This window comes from Pristiophorus japonicus, chromosome 14, assembly GCF_044704955.1.
Source record: "Pristiophorus japonicus isolate sPriJap1 chromosome 14, sPriJap1.hap1, whole genome shotgun sequence".
Taxonomy (NCBI): Eukaryota; Metazoa; Chordata; class Chondrichthyes; family Pristiophoridae; genus Pristiophorus; species Pristiophorus japonicus.
This window is the reverse complement of record NC_091990.1, coordinates 140,969,580-140,988,083: the sequence shown is the minus strand read 5'-3', so window position 1 is coordinate 140,988,083 and position 18,504 is coordinate 140,969,580. Positions and strand designations below refer to the sequence as shown.

Below are 18,504 nucleotides of genomic sequence, written 5' to 3'. Positions count from 1 at the left end.
ACCGCCATTCAATGAGTTCATGGCTGAACATTCAACTTCAGTACCCCATTCCTGCTTTCTCGCCATACCCCTTGATCCCCCTAGTAGTAAGGACCTCATCTAACTCCTTTTTGAATATATTTAGTGAATTGGCCTCAACAACTTTCTGTGGTAGAGAATTCCACAGGTTCACCACTCTCTGGGTGAAGAAGTTCCTCCGCATCTCGGTCCTAAATGGCTTACCCCTTATCCTTAGACTGTGACCTCTGGTTCTGGACTTCCCCAACATTGGGAACATTCTTCCTGCATCTAACCTGTCTAGCCCCGTCAGAATTTTAAATGTTTCTATGAGGTCCCCTCTCATTCTTCTGAACTCCAGTGAATACAAGCCCAGTTGATCCAGTCTTTCTTGATAAGTCAGTCCCGCCATCCCGGGAATCAGTCTGGTCATGTGTTTTCCTCACTGATAGCATTGATAATACCTAGCCCTTTTTCATCAGTTGGAGCGGAGTTCCATTGTGGTTGGATATCAAATGTACATGTAAAGAGAGCAGGCAACCTACAACACAAGTGTGGAAGATTTTATTTTGAAGGACTAATTGAAAATTAGATCTACATGTGGGATTGCATACCTTTAATAATACCAGATGGATTTTTATTCATGTCCGTTTCATTTTTCTCTGTAGTTTATCATTCATCCAGAACTTTGGAACCTACAGAACTTGCCTGGCGAATTAGAGTTGAACGTGGTAAGTGAATCCTACATGTTGAAATGTTGTATTGTTGTGAGATCTTGATTATGCATTTCTTAATATATTGCTATTTGTAACCAGGAGAAAAAAATCATGGTTAGGAAATATGACCTCTGTGTACGGTGTGCTTTTCTATACCTTTTCTATATCTGTGACCATTGCCTCTCTGGCAAATTCACAAGCCTATCCATTGTTCTATTACTTTACATTATTTTACCACGGATGGAAGTAAGTGTGGTGGTGCCTTGCACGGGTTCATTGTGGGCTTGGCAGAACCTGTTGTTCCAAGAATGTTTTATACACTTTAAATATTAAAGAAGTGGTTGCTTATTTTCGATTTGCATTCTCATGGGAGTGCTAGTGTTGAGGGTCTTGTAAATGTATCGACAGCTAGATGGTACAAAGGAATTGACAAAATAGCTGTAAAGGCATTGCTATTCATACATAAGAACATAAGACTTCTTGTAGTTATTGTAGGATGATAAAGGTATGTGTTGGGCAGGATAATTTAATCTGGAGTGGCGTCGAAAAAAGTAAGTGTATTTAAAATGAGACTGAAAATAATGACCCTGAATTTGCGGTCGGCGGCACAGCTTCGGAGTATGTCGCCTACATCTGAACGAAATCCGCACTTAGCTCAGGCGAAACCCCCTTCAAGAGGTTGCTTTCAAATGTTGCGGAGTTGTGCACAGTATAGTGGTCCATGGGTCCTAGGAGCGCACCGTTGTGTGTATGCGAACCTGAGATCACGTGGGGCGTTGCTCCTTTCACTTCCTGACTCTTAGCCAATCAAGAAACAGAGGAGATTGCTGATTTGCCCACAACTTATTTTAAATAATTTTGTTGTCAGAAATGCCATTTTATTAATAAATTACAATAATATTTAATATACAAACCAAGATTTCAAAAATAATAGAAGTCGATCAAACATTGAAAAGTCTTGAGATACTTTTTACTGCGGTGTCCTTAAAACCATAAAACGCAGTTCGGATGCTTTTTATACAAGGCATGCTGCTGAATTAACATTGCTCTTTAAAATTCTGGTCCATGACAACATAAACCTATAATTAAGGTCTGAAAGGCCGATTGAATTTGTTTCTCCTCTATTAGATGAAATAACGTGTGATTAATTCAAATAATCTAAAATCGAAAGTTTCAATGTCTGATAACATGAAGAAATCATGAAAGTGAATGAAATCCTATCTAAATAGAAGTTGGGAAATCATTAAACTGAAACCAGAAAAGGCTTTTGAGCAGCAAAGACAATGACACAAAAAGGCCCTGTCTTCAAACTCAAACAAAGGAAAGTTTCTTTCCAAGTTTGTAACTGCTCAGACACAAACCAGTCCGTCGTTGTTATGGGCCGTAGCATTAACCTAGCTGAACATTCATACAATTTTCTCATCACCTCCCCTGCCTCCTGTTACGCTGTGCAACAGGCTCCCTGCGCCTGTTTGCACCAGACTTTAAACATTTTCAGGGTAGCTAATGCGCAGTAGGTGGGCAATTAGCCCAACTTTTCACCAGCAGGTTGATTTGAATGATGAGCTGAAACGTGCAGTGAAGCCGGTGTGCAGTTGAAACTTGACACATCGCAAGTTCGGGATTTAGAACATGCACAAGCGGACAGCCCGAGCCTGCGGTCAATTTCAAAGGCAGTATGATGGCGTACTCTGAGAGTATTCAAGGCCAAAGTAAAATCTGAAGTCGTTTGAAGTGGGCAATTTCAGGTTTTCCTCTGAATACCTAAATTTTGTTCAATTTAAATCATGTGGATTCCAGTGAGTAATAAATTATTCCTCTGTGTTTGCTCTCTGCCAGTTTACATGTTCTATCTTAATTGGTCCTACCATAATGACAGATATGGAGCCAACATTAGTGGCTGGGGACAGTAACTAAGTTGAAAATATGTGCTTCTTGGCATTGAGTCTAGTTTTGCTGGAGTCATTTAATTTCTGAGGATATATGTCAGCCGAGTGCAGATAGATTATGTGTTTTCTGTCGCTAATTTGTAAAATGGAACTCGAAATGCCACCTAATATTCAGGATCAATTAGTTAGCTGGGATGAAGCCTGTCTGAATAAGAAGCTCCATTATTTGCATTCTGTTTCCTGCCATCTCAGATTTTTGAACAGATTGTATAACGTAAATATTGGACAAGAAATATGAAGCGATTTTATAAAGGAAAATATATATATAACTCCTTCCATGATTTCAGGACATCCGGAAGTGCTTTACAGACAATGAAGTGTAGTCACTCCCTTTGAAGTGTAGTCACTCAGGGAAACACAGCAAACAATTTGCACACAGCAAGATCCTACAACCAGCAAGGAGATAAATAAACAGATAATTTGTTTTAGTGAAGTTGGTTGAGGAATAAATATTGGCCAAGAATCTCCTGTCCTTCTTCATATAGTGCCATTTGTTTTTTTACGTCCACTTGAGAGGGCAGATAGGGCCTCGGTTTAATCACTTATCCAAAAGACAGCGGGTGAAAAATCCAACTTCATAGCGCCTGATTTTTTTGTACAACGGGTGCCGTTTTGATTCGGAAATGGCATCAACATCACGCACGCACACTTCTGGTGTGTCCTGCTCCGGACACCATCTTGGTGAGGGTGGTGGGGCGGGCGTTAGGAGCTTGCGGCAGGAGTATGCAGAGTGCGCAGATGAGAACATAAGAACATAAGTAATAGGAGCAGGAGTAGGCCATACGGCCCCTCGAGCCTGCTCCGCCATTTAATATGATCATGGCTGATCCGATCATGGACTTCCCTGCCCGCTCCCCTTAATCCCTTATCGGTTAAGAAACTGTCTACCTCTATTATTCAATGTCCCAGCTTCCACAGTTCTCTGAGGCACAGAGTTCCACAGATTTACAACCGCTGAGAAAATAAATTCCTCCTCGGCTCAGTTTTGAATGGGCAGCCCCTTATTCTAAGATTATGCCCCCTAGTTCTAGTATCCCCGATCATAGGAAACATCCTCTCTGCATCCACCTTGTCAAGCCTCCTCATAATCTTATACGTTTCAATAATGACATCAATGACATCAATCATCATGCAATGCTGATTTGATGCCAGAGCTGCCATTTTTGTTGACAATGCTCGAGCTAACCCCGTGTTAACCTGGCACAGCTGAACATGCATTCAGCAGAGCCAAATTTAAAGGGATCAGCAAACAACCTAAGTTTAGTTGCAGATTGATTTCTACTCGCTCTGTGTAACTTTGTGAAACTGTTTGCAACGTTTATACTTGTTTACAATTGGTGAGGTGACAGGTGTGTTCAGGTGGAGGCCTTGCTTCCAACTTCAAGGATTCTGGTCAGACCACTTGCTCCCAGTTATGGGTGCTCTATTTGACATCTCCCCTGGACTACAGCATGACAGGGAGTTGGAGCAGAGGCTGCAAAGAAGAGGACAAGCTGCTCATAGGGGGGGTAGAGGAGGGGTGGGGGAGAAGGGCTCTCAGCAGGATGTCTTACCTACCGAGGGTCATCCGAGAGTAATTCTCTTATCTCAGCCTGAGCCAGGAGCAGTGTGTGAGGAAAGTATGCTTTATGAAGGAGGTGCTCACAGAACTCTGCAATCTCTTGCAACCAGTGCTGCAGCCGCATACCAGTGCAAGGACAGGCTGGGCAGCTAGCTGTGGCCCTGAAGTTCCCCATATCGGGATCCTTCCAGGATGGAGCAGGCGACATCTGTAACATCTCCCAGTTCGCCATCCACTGCTGCATAAGAGAGATGACAGGTGCTCTTTCTACCAAGAGAGGGGACTTTATTGTCTTCCCTCTGAACAGAGAGAAGCAGGTGGAGTGGACACGTGTCTTTGACAGGATAGCAGACTTCCCCATTGTGCAGGCTGCATTTGACTGCACGCACGTGGCTTTGCAGGCAGGGCACATAAATGCTGAGATGTACCACAACTGCAAAGGTTTCCACTCGCTGAATGTGCAGTTGGTGCACGACCATGCTCAGCTTATCATACAGGTCAATGCCCGATATCCTAGCAACAGTCATGATGCCTTCGTTCTGCGCCAGTCCACTGTTGCCGCAGTCTTGAGCCATCATGTCAAACCAGAGTCTGACGGCTGGATGATAAGGGTTAACATTTGACCACTTGGCTCGTGACTCCACTCCCCAGCCCACATGTGTCCAGCATGTGTAAAAAAGAGCCATACTTCCACACAAAACATTGTACAGCAGACCACTGAGTTGCTGAAACAACAGTTCCACTGCTAGGACTGCTCTGGAGGAGCACTGCAGTCCTCACCAAGTGCATCTCAAGATTTTTCGTGGTCTTGCATGCAGTGATATCCTTGACCCTGGCACCAGGAAGGCAACATACCACTCTGCAATCATGTCTGCTACCACAGAAACGCCTGTCTGATCCCTGAACTATTGAGTCTCCTATCACTATTGCTTTCCTGAACTTCCTCTTCCCCCTTGTACAGCTGAGCCACCTCGGGTGCTGGGAACTTGGCTCTGGCTGTGCTCCCCAGAGGAATCATGGCCCACATCCCTGAATACCAGTTAGAGAATGAGATGCACTCGGGAGACTCCGACACTAACTGCCTGGTCCTCCTTGTCTGCCCAGCGGTCACACATTCGCTCTCTGCCTGCACTCTTATGCTGCGTGGTGACTGTTGTGCTCCCAACACAGATGAGACTGCACACAGGGAGGTTAAAGTAACAGTGACCTCAGTCTTTATTAAGACACTCCAGAGTGAGGAACAGGCTTTAGGGGCCGGCTTATATACAATGCTCCCAAGGGATGCTGTGATCCCATGGGACTTCAGGGGATGCACTCCCTGGTGGCGGAACATGTGAGTGCATGCTTTACAGATACACAACATCACTCCCCATCAAAGTCAAAGTGAAAACTATTTACAAGGTGAGGCGGTCGAGAGCTTTTATTTCCCTGATGGACCGTCTCGGTACAAATGTCTGTTCTGGTGTGTTGGCTATGCCCTCACTGGGCTGGCGTGTTGTTGGCCCTGCAGGGCTGCTAGGTGAGCCTGGCTTGCTGTGCTGTTGGGCGTGATGGGTTCGATTTCCTGGTCTGGGGTGGTGTCGTTGATCCTTTGGGTGTGTGTTGTGGGCTCAAAAAAGATGGTGTTTGCTGTGGGTTGTTCAGGGCATCTGTGAACTGCAGCCTCGTTTGGTCCAGGTGCTTTCTGCAAATGTGTCCATTGTCCAGTTTGACTACAAACACCCTAATCCCTTGTTTAGCTATCACCGTGCCCGCGATCCACTTGGGACCATGCCCATAGTTTAGCACATACACAGGGTCATTCAGATCAATTTCCCGTGACACAGTGGCGCGACCATCGTTTACATTTTGTTGCTGCCGCCTGCTCTCTACCTGATCATGCAGGTTGGGGTGAACCAGCGAGAGTTTGGTTTTAAGTGTCCTTTTCATGAGTAGCTCAGTTGGGGGCACCCCTGTGAGCGAGTGGGGTCTCGTGCGGTAGCTGAGCAGTACTCGGGACAGGCGGGCTTGGAGTGAGCCTTCTGTGACTCGTTTAAGGCTCTGTTTGATGGTTTGTACTGCCCGCTCTGCCTGCCCATTGGAGGCTGGTTTAAACAGGGCCGAGGTGACATGTTTGATCCCATTGCGGGTCATGAATTCTTTAAATTCAGCACTGGTGAAACATGGCACGTTGTCACTGAACAATATGTCAGGCAGGCCGTGGGTGGCAAACATGGCCCTCAGGCTTTCAATGGTGGCGGTGGAGGTGCTTCCTGACATTATTTCACATTCAATCCATTTTGAAAAAGCATCCACCACCACCAGGAACATTATACAGAGGATCGGGCCCGCATAGTCGACATGGATTCTTGACCATGGTCTGGAAGGCCAGGAACACAAACTTAGTGGTGCCTCTCTGGGCGCATTGCTCAACTGAGCACATACGCTGCATTGCCGTGCACAGGACTCTAAGTCAGAGTCGATACCGTGCCACCACACGTGGGATCTGGCTGTCGCTTTCATCATTACTATACCGGGTGTGCGCTGTGGAGATCCGAGATGAATGTCTCCCTGCCCTTTTTGGGTAGCACTAAGTGGTTACCCCAAACAGGCAGTCTGCCTGAATGGACAACTCATCCTTTCGCCACTGGAACTGCTTGATTAGCTCTTACATTTCAATGGGGATGCTGGCCCAGCTCCCATGCAGTACACAGTTTTTTACTAGGGACAGCAGAGGATCTTGGCTGGTCCACGTCCTAATCTGGCGGGCCGTGACAGGTGATTTATCATTTTCAAACGCTTCCATGACCATCAACAAATCTGCGGGCTGCGCCACCATCAACAAGTTTGCAGGCTGCGCCATTTCCACCCCCGTGGCGACCAATGGTAGCCGACTGAGAGCATCCACACAGTTCTCGGTGCCTGGCCTGTGGCGGATGGTATAGTTATATGCTGATGGCGCGAGTGCCCACCTTTGTATGCTGGCTGAGGCATGAGTATCGCTGCAGCCGACCGAATTCCAAAAGGGCATCTGTTGTAGATGAACAGTCTCTTGTGCGTGTTGATGCAGAAGAGGTCCTTAGAAGACTCCTCCAGTTCCTGCATCATGTAGGCCGAAGTCAGGTCGAGCTTGGTGAACGTCTTGCCTCCTGCCAGCGTCGCAAATAGGTAGCAGGTATTGGTCCTGTAGCGAGAAACGATTAATAGTTACTTTGTAATCGCCGCAAATCCTGACCGTGCCATCACTTTTGAGTACTGGAACAATCGGGCTGGCCCACTCACTGAATTACACTGGGGAGATGATGCCCTTGCGTTGTAGCCTATCTAGCTCGATTTCCACTCTCTCCCTCATCATGTGAGGTACCGCTCGCGCCTTGTGAATGGGTCGTGCCTCTGGGACCAAGTGGATCCGCACCTTCACTCCGGAAAAGTTTCCAATGCCTGGCTCAAAAAGGGAAAGAAATTTGTTAAGAACCTGGGTACATGAGGCCTCATTAACATGTGATAGCGCTCGGATGTCATCCCAATTCCAACGAATTTTGCTCAGCGAGCTCCTTCCAAGCAGTGTGGGGCCATCGCCTGGGGCAGTTCGTGCACCGTGCCCTCGTAGGTGACCTTGACCATGGCGCTGCCCAGGACAGTGATAAGCTCTTTGGTGTACATTCTCAATTTTGTGTGGATGGGGCTAAGGGCTGGTCTGAGTGCCTTGTTGCACCACAGTCTCTCAAACACCTTTTTACTCATGATGGATTGGCTAGCGCCAGTGTTTAGTTCCATGGCTACGAGTAAGCCATTCAATTTTACATTTAGCATTATAGGTGGACATTTCGTGTGCACCTTGTGTACTTCAGCATCCTCTCTCTGAGGCTCTAAATTGTTTTGATCCACCATGGACCGATCTTCCTCTGCCACGTGGTGGTTAGCAGGTTTTGCAGAGCTTGCAGCTCATCTGAAAAATGAGCCAACAAGGTGTGAATTGTCTTGCATTCATCCTTTGTTGGGGACTCTGAGTCATCTGGGTCACCAGAGGCCTGCTGGCAGTTGCAGACTCGTGGTTTCTGCCCTGTGCATTTCTGCTCGCAAACAATTCCAGTTAATTTATGAACATTGCTCGCACTTGTGTGCTGAGAGATTTGTTTGGTGTTATCACTGGTGGACATAAACGCCTGTGCTATTGCAATGGCCTTACTGAGCGTCGGTGTCTCTACAGTCAAAAGTTTTCGTAGGATTGTCTCACGGCCAATGCCCAGTATAAAAAGTCTCTGAGCATTTGCTCCAGGTAGTCATCAAACTCACATTGTCCTGCAAGTCGCCTTAGCTCGGCGATATAGCTCGCCACTTCCTGACTTCAGATCGCTGGCACGTGTAGAACCAATACCTCGCCATCAGCATGTTCTCCCTCGGGTTAAGATGCTCCCGAACCAGTGTACACAGCTCCTTATATGACTTATCTGTGGGTTTCACCGGAGCCAGAAGATTCTTCATGAGGCTGTAGGTCGGTGCCCCGCAGACTGTGAGGAGGATCGCTCTCCTTTTTGCAGCGCTTCCTTCTCCGTCCAGCTCGTTGGATACAAAGTGCTGGTCTAGCCATTCAACATAGGCTTCCCAGTCCTCACCCTCAGAGAACTTCTCGAGTATGACCACAGTTTGCTGCATCTTTGCATTGGATTCGTATACTCGTCGCCAGTTGTTGTGTTCCTACCACAGATGAGACTGCACACAGGGAGGTTAAAGTAACAGTGACCTCAGTCTTTATTAAGACACTCCAGAGTGAGGAACAGGCCTTAGCGGCCGGCTTATATACAGTGCTCCCAAGGGATGCTGGGATCCCTTGGGACTTCAAGGGATGCACTCGCTGGTGACAGAACATGGGAGTGCATGCTTTACAGATACACAACATTGACCACCTCCTGAAATGTGCTATCTCCGCAGCAATCAGCCTCTTGGACGTATCGCAGTGACACCAGCTGGTGCTCATGCTCTGAAACCCAGAGCTCGAGCTCCTCCAGCTAACGACACATGAGGTTGTCCAGGACACAGGGAGTATCCTGGAGTGCCACCATGACACAAGATGTGCATTCCATGGGACTGAGGTGCCCAGGCATGTCTCTACTTAATAGACTATTAACTAACTTAACAGAAGTGAACTCAAGCCTTAAAAAAAAAACAATCAGCAGCTACTCACCTTTTTTTTTTCTTTGCAGCTCCTTCCTTGTGCTGACGTCACTTACCTTTCTCCCTGACGCTTGTGCTCCCCTCAGGTTCTGGGCCTATTTTAATCTCCATCTGCTTCTCTCGCTCTCTCCTCCATCCCCCTCCACACCAAATTTACATTCTCTCCTAATTCCCAACTTTAGCACTCAGTTTAGAAGCACTCCCTTTAGGATCACTCTGTGCAGACCATTCATTCCATCCAATATTGCATAAAATAGTTAGCTAATCACCCTTGTGCATTCCCTTAGTGCCTGTCTTCTATGTGCCTTTGCCTATACTAGTGTTCCTACTAAGCGCTACACCAGTGTTTGCACCACGGCTGGTGTAAGGCTGCTGATTTTCAGTGGAGGAGACTGCAGATGGCCTTGCAGGATGACCTCGAGCAGCCTTGGGGCTCGAAGGCCCGACTGTAGACTGCCCCACCTCGGCATGGGCGACAGTGGTCTAGGCTGGCTAGCTGATGGGCAACATCAAGGGCACTAACAGAGTGGCAGTAGTTGGAGAATGAATGCTTTCATTGGATAGCATGTTTGTGGTCCATGCAGCCACTGACACTCCCCCAGGACGGCACCTCAGCAATCCTAGTAATCTGATGGAGAATAGAAAGAAAGACTTGCATTTATATAGTAACTTTCATGATCATTGGATGTCCCAAAGCAATTTACAACCAATGAAATAGCAGCCAATCTGCGCACAGCAAGGTCCCGCAAACAGCAATGTGATAATGACCAGATAATCTGTTTTTTTTAGTAATGTTAATCGAGGGATAAATTTTGGCTGGGACACCGAGGATAACTCCCCTGCTCTTCTTCGAAATAGTGCCATGGGATCTTTCCTGTTCATCTGAGAGAGGAGTCGAGGCCTCGGTTTAACAGTTCAGCCGAAAGATCACACCTCCGACAGCGCAGCAGTGCAGGACAGATTGTTGGACTGCTGTGACACCCTGCATGCCTCTTTCCACACAATGGGGCAATCTGATCCTGTGTGGCAGCAAGCTGAGCTTGCATGATAGAAGACTGAGCTTTCACTGGGGTTACTTCTGCTTGTGCTGCAATGGAAGCTGAGACATCAGCCATCAGACCCTGTATCATGGTTGGGTCCACAAGTGTGGTCATGAAGTTGGCCATCAATTCCAACCTGCAAATGATGGACTGCAATCTCTGCACAAAGACCTGTGCAAGTTTGGTGACGGACTCCTCCATACTCCTTGACGTTGCACTCAGGCTTTCTAGCAGACCTGCCAATGCACCAAACATTTCAGTATCCATTCCCATCAACCACCTTCTGCAGGCTGCACCATCAAAGTCCTCATCTGAGTCCTCTGCAGCAGAACTCATGTGTGACCTCGCCCTCTGGGGAGCTGGCACCGATGCTGCACTTTGTCCCTACCCTGGCTGCAGACGACTCGTGCCCTGCGTCTCGCCACATGCAAATCCCACGTTTAACCTATCTTTTAAAGTTTGCAAAGTGTCAGTATCTGAGCTCGTGGGCTGGGAGTGTGAAATGGAGTCCCTGTGTATCTTCATGATCACGGTCTTCCTGCTCCTCCACCAGTGCCTGGCCAGGTGGCAGTTCTTGGCTATCTGAAAGGAGAAAGGCACAAGGTTAAGGCTGTGGTAATGGGACGGGAGGGAGAGAACAAGAGATGCATGCTTACACAATCTGCATCTTGTAAGTCAGAAGGGATAGTTGAAAGAGGGGGGAGTGGGATGTGAGGAGGAGGGTTAAGTATAAGGATACTACATCATGGATTGCTTCAGCCTCGCTACTGGACATGGGCTCAGTGATTGCCCTCCTAAGAATGGCCAGCACCATCTCCTCCAGGGGGATGTGATCATGCTGACGTGCCTGTGTCCCTTTTGGGTAGCCCCTGCTAATTCAATAGGGAAGGAAATAAAGCTGAAATTGGAAAGCAAGAATGTAGAAAGTGAATCTGTAAGACACAGGAAACAAGGGTTAGTAAGTTGTAGTCAAGGAGGTCTTCCTGTGCTGAATGGTATATACTTCAATGCAAGGAGTATAGCGAACAAGGCGGATGAGCTGAGAGCACAGGTAGATACTTGGGAGGATGACATTATTGTCATTACAGAGACATGGCTGAAAGAGGGGTAGATTTGGCAGATCAATATTCTTGGTTACAGGATTTTTAAACAGGACAGAGAGGGCGGTAAAAATGGGTGGGGGGGTCGCGGTATTGAATAAAGAAACTATTTCAGCTGTGAGGAGGGATGATATGTTAGAGGGATCATCAAATGAGGCCATATGGGTCGAACTGAAAGATAAAAAAAGGGCATTCACGAGGCTGGGCGTGTATTATAGACCCCCAAACAGTGAGGGGGAGATAGAAAAGCAAATATGTCGGCAAATTTCTGTGGTCCAAAAACCATCGGGCAGTAATAGTAGGGGATTTCAACTATCCTAATATTGATTGGGGAAAATATAGTGTGAAGGATATAGAGGGTGCGGAATTCCTAAAATGCATTCGAGAACTTTTTTAGTCACTATGTAACAAGCCGGAGGGGGCGGTTTTGGATTCAGTTAGATTCAAGATAGTTATGGATAAGGACAAGGATAAACCAGGAATAAAAGTCCCAAATTGGAGAAAAGTTTACTTTGCTAAGTTGAGAAATGATTTGGCCACAATGGATTGGAAACAGCTACTTGTGGGTAAATCAGTGTTGGAACGGTGGGAGGCATTCAAGGAGATCCGGAGGACTCTCAGGCCCTTAAAGAAAAAGGGTGGGAATAACAATTCTAGAGCCCTATGGATGTCTAGGGGCTTACAGGGAAGGATTAAGAAAAAAAGGAATATTATATCATATACTGATGGCTAAATACTGTAGAATCTCTGGAGCAATATAGAAAGTTCAGAGGTGAAATTAAAAAGGATATTAGGAATGCTAACAGAGAACATGAAAAATTCTTGGCAAGTAAAATCAAGGAAAACCCAAAGATGTTCTATAAATATATTAAGAGCAAGAGGATAACTAAAGAAAGGGTAGGACCTATCTGTGTGTGGAGGTGGAAGATGTGGGTATGGTTCTTAATGAATACTTTGCGTCTGTTTTCACAAAGGAAAGGGCAATGCAGATACTGCTATCGAGGAGGTGTGTGAAATTCTGGATGAAATAAACATGGTGAGAGAGGAGGTATTAAGAGGTTTAGCAGCTTTAAAAGTGCATAAGTCCTCAGGCCTGGATGAAATGCATCCCAGGCTGTTGAGCGAAGCAAAAGAGGAAATAGCAGAGGCCTTGACCATAATTTTCCAGTCCTCTTTGGATTCCGGCATGCTGCCGGAGGACTGGAGGACTGTTAATGTGGTACCCTTGTTTAAGAAGGGAGAAAGGGTCAGGCCTGTCAGCTAAACCTCAGTGGTGGGACATCGTGGGCAAAGGTGCGGTGAATGAGGGTACGGGGCCCAGAAGAGCCGAGGGCCAGCCCACATTGCGATATGTGTGCGCATTAGGTCCGTGCAGCAGAGCAGGTCTCCATTTGTCTTGGTTAATCCTTGCCACTGGATAAAGACCTCGCTCTGTCGAGCCCGTGTGGTGGCTGGTGTGCAACGGTCATCACACATTAAAAAATCCATGCACAGGCATCTTCCACCCACTCAAATGGAGTTCAGGAGTGGAATATCGGGTCCTTCATTGAAACATCTGTGAACCCATGTGGAAGCAAGTCATCCTCGTTTGAGGGGAACGCCTATGATGATGAGTGGTGGAAAATTATTGGAAAAAATCCTGAAGGACAGGATAAATCTACATTTAGAAAAGCAAGGATTAAAAAGGATAATCAGCATGGATTTGTTAAGGGAAGGTCGTGTTTGACTAACATGATTGAATTTTTCGAGGATGTAACCAGGAGGGTCGATGAGGGTAGCGCGTACGATCTAGTGTATATGGACTTTAGCAAAACTTTTGATAAGGTCCCACATGGCAGACTGGCCATGATGGTAAAAGCCCATGGGATTCAGGGCAAAGTGGCAAGTTGGATCAAAATTGGTTTAGAGGTAGGAAGCAAAGGGTAATGGTTGATGGATGTTTATGTGACTAGAAGGGCTCAGTACTGGGTCCTATGCTTTTTGTGGTATACATCAATTATCTAGATTTGAATATAAGGGGTATGATTAAAAAGTTTGCAGATGATTCTAAAATTGGCTGTGTGGTTGATAATGAAGAGGAAAGTCATGGACTGCAGGAGGGTATCAATCTATTGGTCTGGTGGGCAGAACAGTGGCAAATGGAATTTAATTCGGAGAAGTGTGAGGTAATGCATTTGTGGAGGGCTAATAAGGAAAGGGTATACACATTAAATAGTAGGCCACTTAGAAGTGTAGATGAACAAAGGGACCTTGGAGTGCTTGTCTACAGATCCCTGAAAGTAGCAGGCCATGTGGATAAGCTGGTTAATAAGGCATATGGAATGCTTGCCTTTTTGGCCGAGGCATAGAATACAAGAGCAGGGAGGATGTGCTTAAATTGTATAATACACTGGTTAGGCCACAGCTGCAATACTGCGTGCAGTTCTGGTCGGCGTATTACAGGAAGGACGTGATTGGACTGGAGAGGGTGCAGAGGAGATTTACAAGGATGCTGCTTGGAATGGAGAATCTTAGCTTTGAGGACAGATTGGATACTCTATGTTTGTTCGCCTTGGAACAGAGGAGGCTGAGAGGAGACCTCATTGAGATGTATGATATTTTGAGGGGCCTGGATATAGTGGATAGCAAGGGCCTATTTCCCTTGGTGGAGGGGTCAACTCCGAGGGGGAATAGGTTTTAGGTGGTAGGTGGAAGATTTAGAGGGGATTTGAGGGGAAGCTGCTTCACGTAGAGAGTTGTGGGGGTTTGAAACTCACTGCCTGGAAAGGTGGTTGAGACAGAAACCCTCACCACATTTAAAAGGTGCTTGGATGGGCACTTGAAGTGCCATAACCTGCAGGGTTACGGACCTAGAGCTGGGAAGTGGGACGAGACTGGATAACCTCTTGTTGGCTGGCGCAGATACGATGGTAAGTACTTCAGGGAATCTAATACGACCAGAGTCTTCTCCTGGATTAGTTTCGATTGGCTGGATGGGTCGGAGAGGAATTTTCCCAGATTTTTTTCTCCAATTGGCCTGGGTTTTTATCTGTTTTTTTGCCTCTCCCAGGAGATCGCATGGCTCCGGGTGGGGTGGAGTGCAAAATGTTGCGATACGTGGGATATCGCAGTTATGTGGGGTGGACTGGTTGGGCCTGATGCTCTTTACCTGTCTATCATTGTTCATTATTCATAGGTTTATATGTAACCTTCAGGGCTGCTGACCGAGAGCCGTATGGCTCTTTGTCGGCTGCCGCAGACACGATGGGCCAAAATTGCCTCCTTTTCTGCTGTAAATTTCTATGTTTTTATGTTTCTAGCTCCGATTATGAGTGAGTTGAGAGACAAAAGTGATGATGGACCAAATCAAGATGGTAATGGCACAAGTTAGGATACAAAAGATGAGTCTGAATGATGGAATAATTACCAGCTGCCATGGGAAAGAGCGAAAAAAAGAGAAAGAAAAATAAAAAGGGGGGGGGGAGGCTTTGTTTAAAAAAAAAAGGAGGAAAGGGAACAACGTATGGATAGAAATTGTTGAACTCGATGTTGAGTTCACAAGGCTGTCAAGTGCCTAAACTAAAGATGAGGTGCTGTTCCTCGAGCTTGCGTTGAGCTTCATTGAAACAGTGGAGAAGTCCAAGGACAGAGATGTCAGAGTGGGAGTGGAACGGGGAATTAAAGTGACAGGCGACCGGAAGCTCGGCGTCACGTTTACGGACTGAACGGAGATGTTCTGCAAAGCGGTCACTCAATCTGTATTTGGTCTCCCCAAGAGAGAGGAGGGCAGCGAATACAGTATACTAAATTAAAAGAAGTACAAGTAAATCGCTGTTTCACCTGGAAGGAGGATTTGGGACCCTGGACAGTGGGAAGGGAGGAGGTAAACTGTCAGGTGTTGCATCTCCTGCGCTTGCACGTATAAGTGCTGTGGGAAGGGGAGGGATTGCTGAGGGTGATTGGGGAATGGACCAGTGTTTTGCGGAGGGAGTGGTCCCTTAGGAATTAGAGGGGAGGGGAGGAGAAGATGTGATTGGTGGTGGGATCGTGGCGGAAATTTGCGGAGGATGATCCGTTGAACGTGGAGGCTGGTGGGGTGAAAGGTGAGGACAAGGGGAAGCCTGTCATGGTTCTAGGAGGAAGGGGAAGGGGTGAGAGCAGAAGTGTGGGAAATAGAACGGACACGGTCGAGGGTCATGTTAACCATGGCGGAAGGAAATCCTAGGTTGAGGAAAAAGGAAGCCATATCAGAGGCACTAGTGTCATTAGAACAGATGCGACGGAGACAAAGAAACTGGGAGAATGAAATGGAGTCCTTACAGGATGTGGGTGAGAAGAAATGTAGTCCAGGTAGCTGTGGGAGTCAGTAGGCTTAGAGTAAATATTTGTCAACAGTCTATCCCCAGAACTGGAAACAGAGAAGTTGAGGAAGGGATGGGAAGAGTCAGAGGTGGACCATGTGAAGATGAGGGAAGGGTGGAAATTGGATGCAAAGTGAATGACATTTTCTAGTTCAGAGCGACAGCAGAAAACAATGTAGCGGAAAAAGAGGTGAGGGAAGGGACCCGAGTTGGATTGGAGCAAAGAATGTTCCACATATCGCACGAAAAGGCAGGCATAGTTAGGACCCATGCGGTTCCCATAGCAATACCTTTAATTTGGAGGAAGTGAGTGGACTCAAAGGAGAAGTTGTTCAATGTGAGAACAAATTCAGCCAGGCGGAGGAGGGTGGTGGTGTATGGGAACTGGTTGGGTCTCTGCTCGAGGAAGAAGCAGAGCACCCTCAGGCCATCCTGGTGGGGAATGGAAGTGTAGAGGGATTGGACTTCCATAGTGAAAATGAGAGGGTTGGGGTCAGGAACCTGGAAACTGTTAAAGTGATGGAGGTCATAGGAAGAGTCGCGGATGTAGGTGGGAAGAGACTGGATAAGGGGAGAAAAAATAGATTCGAGATGGGAAGAAATAATTTCCATGGGGCAAGAACAGGCTGAAATGATGGGTCTACCAGGGCAGTCCTGTTTGTGGATCTTGCGAAGGACTGTGCAGGGTTGGGGAACTATGAGCTATTTGTTACATTGCCCTCACCCTCTATTCACTGGTGTGAGAAGCAAACTTAAGATAGAGGAAATGAAAAAGGAGAGTGGTTGAGGCTCACCCCTCGCCCAGTGCAATATCTTTCTGAATGGGAAGCCCATGAAACCTGTCCAGATGATTACTGGCTAGAAATGGTGTTTTTTTCTGAAAAGGTTCTCTCCCATACATGTTTTCTGCAAGATTGGAACGTCTCAGGATCAATATAATTGTTTATCATTGAGTTCAAAGTGTCTTGACGTGTCCATAGTTTTACTTTTCGTAGACACATAATTTTCAGATGCATCATGACTGGTGCAATATTGCTTATCGAGAGCCATACACTCCTGTCCATATAGCTTTTATTTGAAGTGCACCCTAGTGGTATGTCACCGGGTTGATCGCTTTAAAACAAGATTCACCGTTTCTGAAGTGATCAATACAGCGAGAGAAAAATACAGCACCGTCTAATTTTTTAGTATTATTTGAAAAATAAATTAATGGTGGGTTTCAACATACATAAAAAATGCATGCCACGTAACGGACCTAGAATTTGCAGTTATTAGGCCTGGCGTCAGGTGATGGTGCAATGTCCCACACCCATCAATATCCAGCACGTATCCTGCACATCTTCCTCAAGGCTCAATAAAGATCATACATACTGAAAATACAATATTTATGTCTTTGAAATAAGATACAGTCGCACACAAGCCTCACCGAATGCAGCAGCCATTTGAGTCCATGTCCTATCAGGGTATACAAATCTCACTTTTCTCAAATATGTAATTGAATTTCATGAAAATGTTTAAAGATTTTTCCTTCTATTACTGAGCCTAACAATGAACTATTAAATATCAATCACCTTAAATCATGTACCACCACAGGGGAGCCGTATATTTATCCTGTGCATGATTTGCCTCTGATTTGTGCCTCGGAGGAAATTTTCTATAAATGATACAAAGAACAGGCTGATGTGCTATATTACTTATCCTTTCACCATTTATTGTAGCATTGCTGTGCCACAGCACTAAATGTACTTAGGTTTGCATTTTAATTTTTCCTCAGGCAAACTCCAATAAGATCACGAGGAAATGAATTTATCCACAGTCTGCAGGGGCTGATATGGTGCATTCTGTGAACTCTGGAATTTTAAAACAATTTTTCCTGAAATAATGTGTTTCATTCTGTTTGTTGACTGCCCTGGAGATATCATTTATGTTCATAGCTGATGTGGCCTGTCATTTTGATGACCTTAAAGTTTATAATTAATCTTGGTCCTTTACCAAATGTTCCTTTTCTAACTTGGTGCATTTTTTGTTTACAACGCAGTGTTCCAATTTCTTTGTAGGCGATCAGTAACACTGACCATCAGCTCTTTTTATGTATTAAGAGTCTGAAGAATCGTGTCAGTTCAGGTCAGGATGAGCTAACGGGAATACCTTTGCCTGGGGTTCATAGTGAGTGGTATTAAAAGCAATATGAATAATTGCATGATTTGCCTTGACTCGTGTGAGATATTTGTCGTGTAGAAGCTTCTCAGCAGATCTTTTTGTACTGGGCTAATGCAATCCTGCACTGCACAGCAGCAGACACGGGTAATAGGTGGGAGCTTTTACTCTGAAATCCAGATAGGAAGAACAATGGCTTACCATACAGGAAGCTTGTCTGCTGCAACACTACCAATCAGGCTCTTAGATGATACAATTGACCTGACCCGATGGCTTGCTCACAGATTGCGTGCTAGTCTGTTTGACTTGGTTACTTGGTCCCCGACTGGGCAACATATCTATTAGCTGTACCCAATGGTGATGGTGAATATATGAAGGCAAGTTTCGAAGGATTTTAGTATGAAAAAGATGCAAGAAAAAAAAATAAAACAAATGTGCGCTAACAAAATAACTATTCTCAACAGTCCCATTAAAACAGTGGAATTTAGCT

The 18,504-nt window shown here is 45.9% G+C and overlaps 1 protein-coding gene across 4 annotated transcripts in view; it reads left to right on the top strand.

Annotated features, from left to right (window-relative positions):
• LOC139280134 (leucine-rich repeat-containing protein 4C-like) overlaps positions 1–18,504 on the top strand; it is a 1,057,670-nt gene that overhangs the window by 639,674 nt on the left and 399,492 nt on the right. For all 4 annotated transcript variants that reach the window (XM_070899660.1, XM_070899658.1, XM_070899659.1 and 1 more), the window contains one exon: positions 666–728. The gene's annotated coding sequence lies outside the window, so the exon portion shown is untranslated. The remainder of the gene's footprint in view (positions 1–665; positions 729–18,504) is intronic.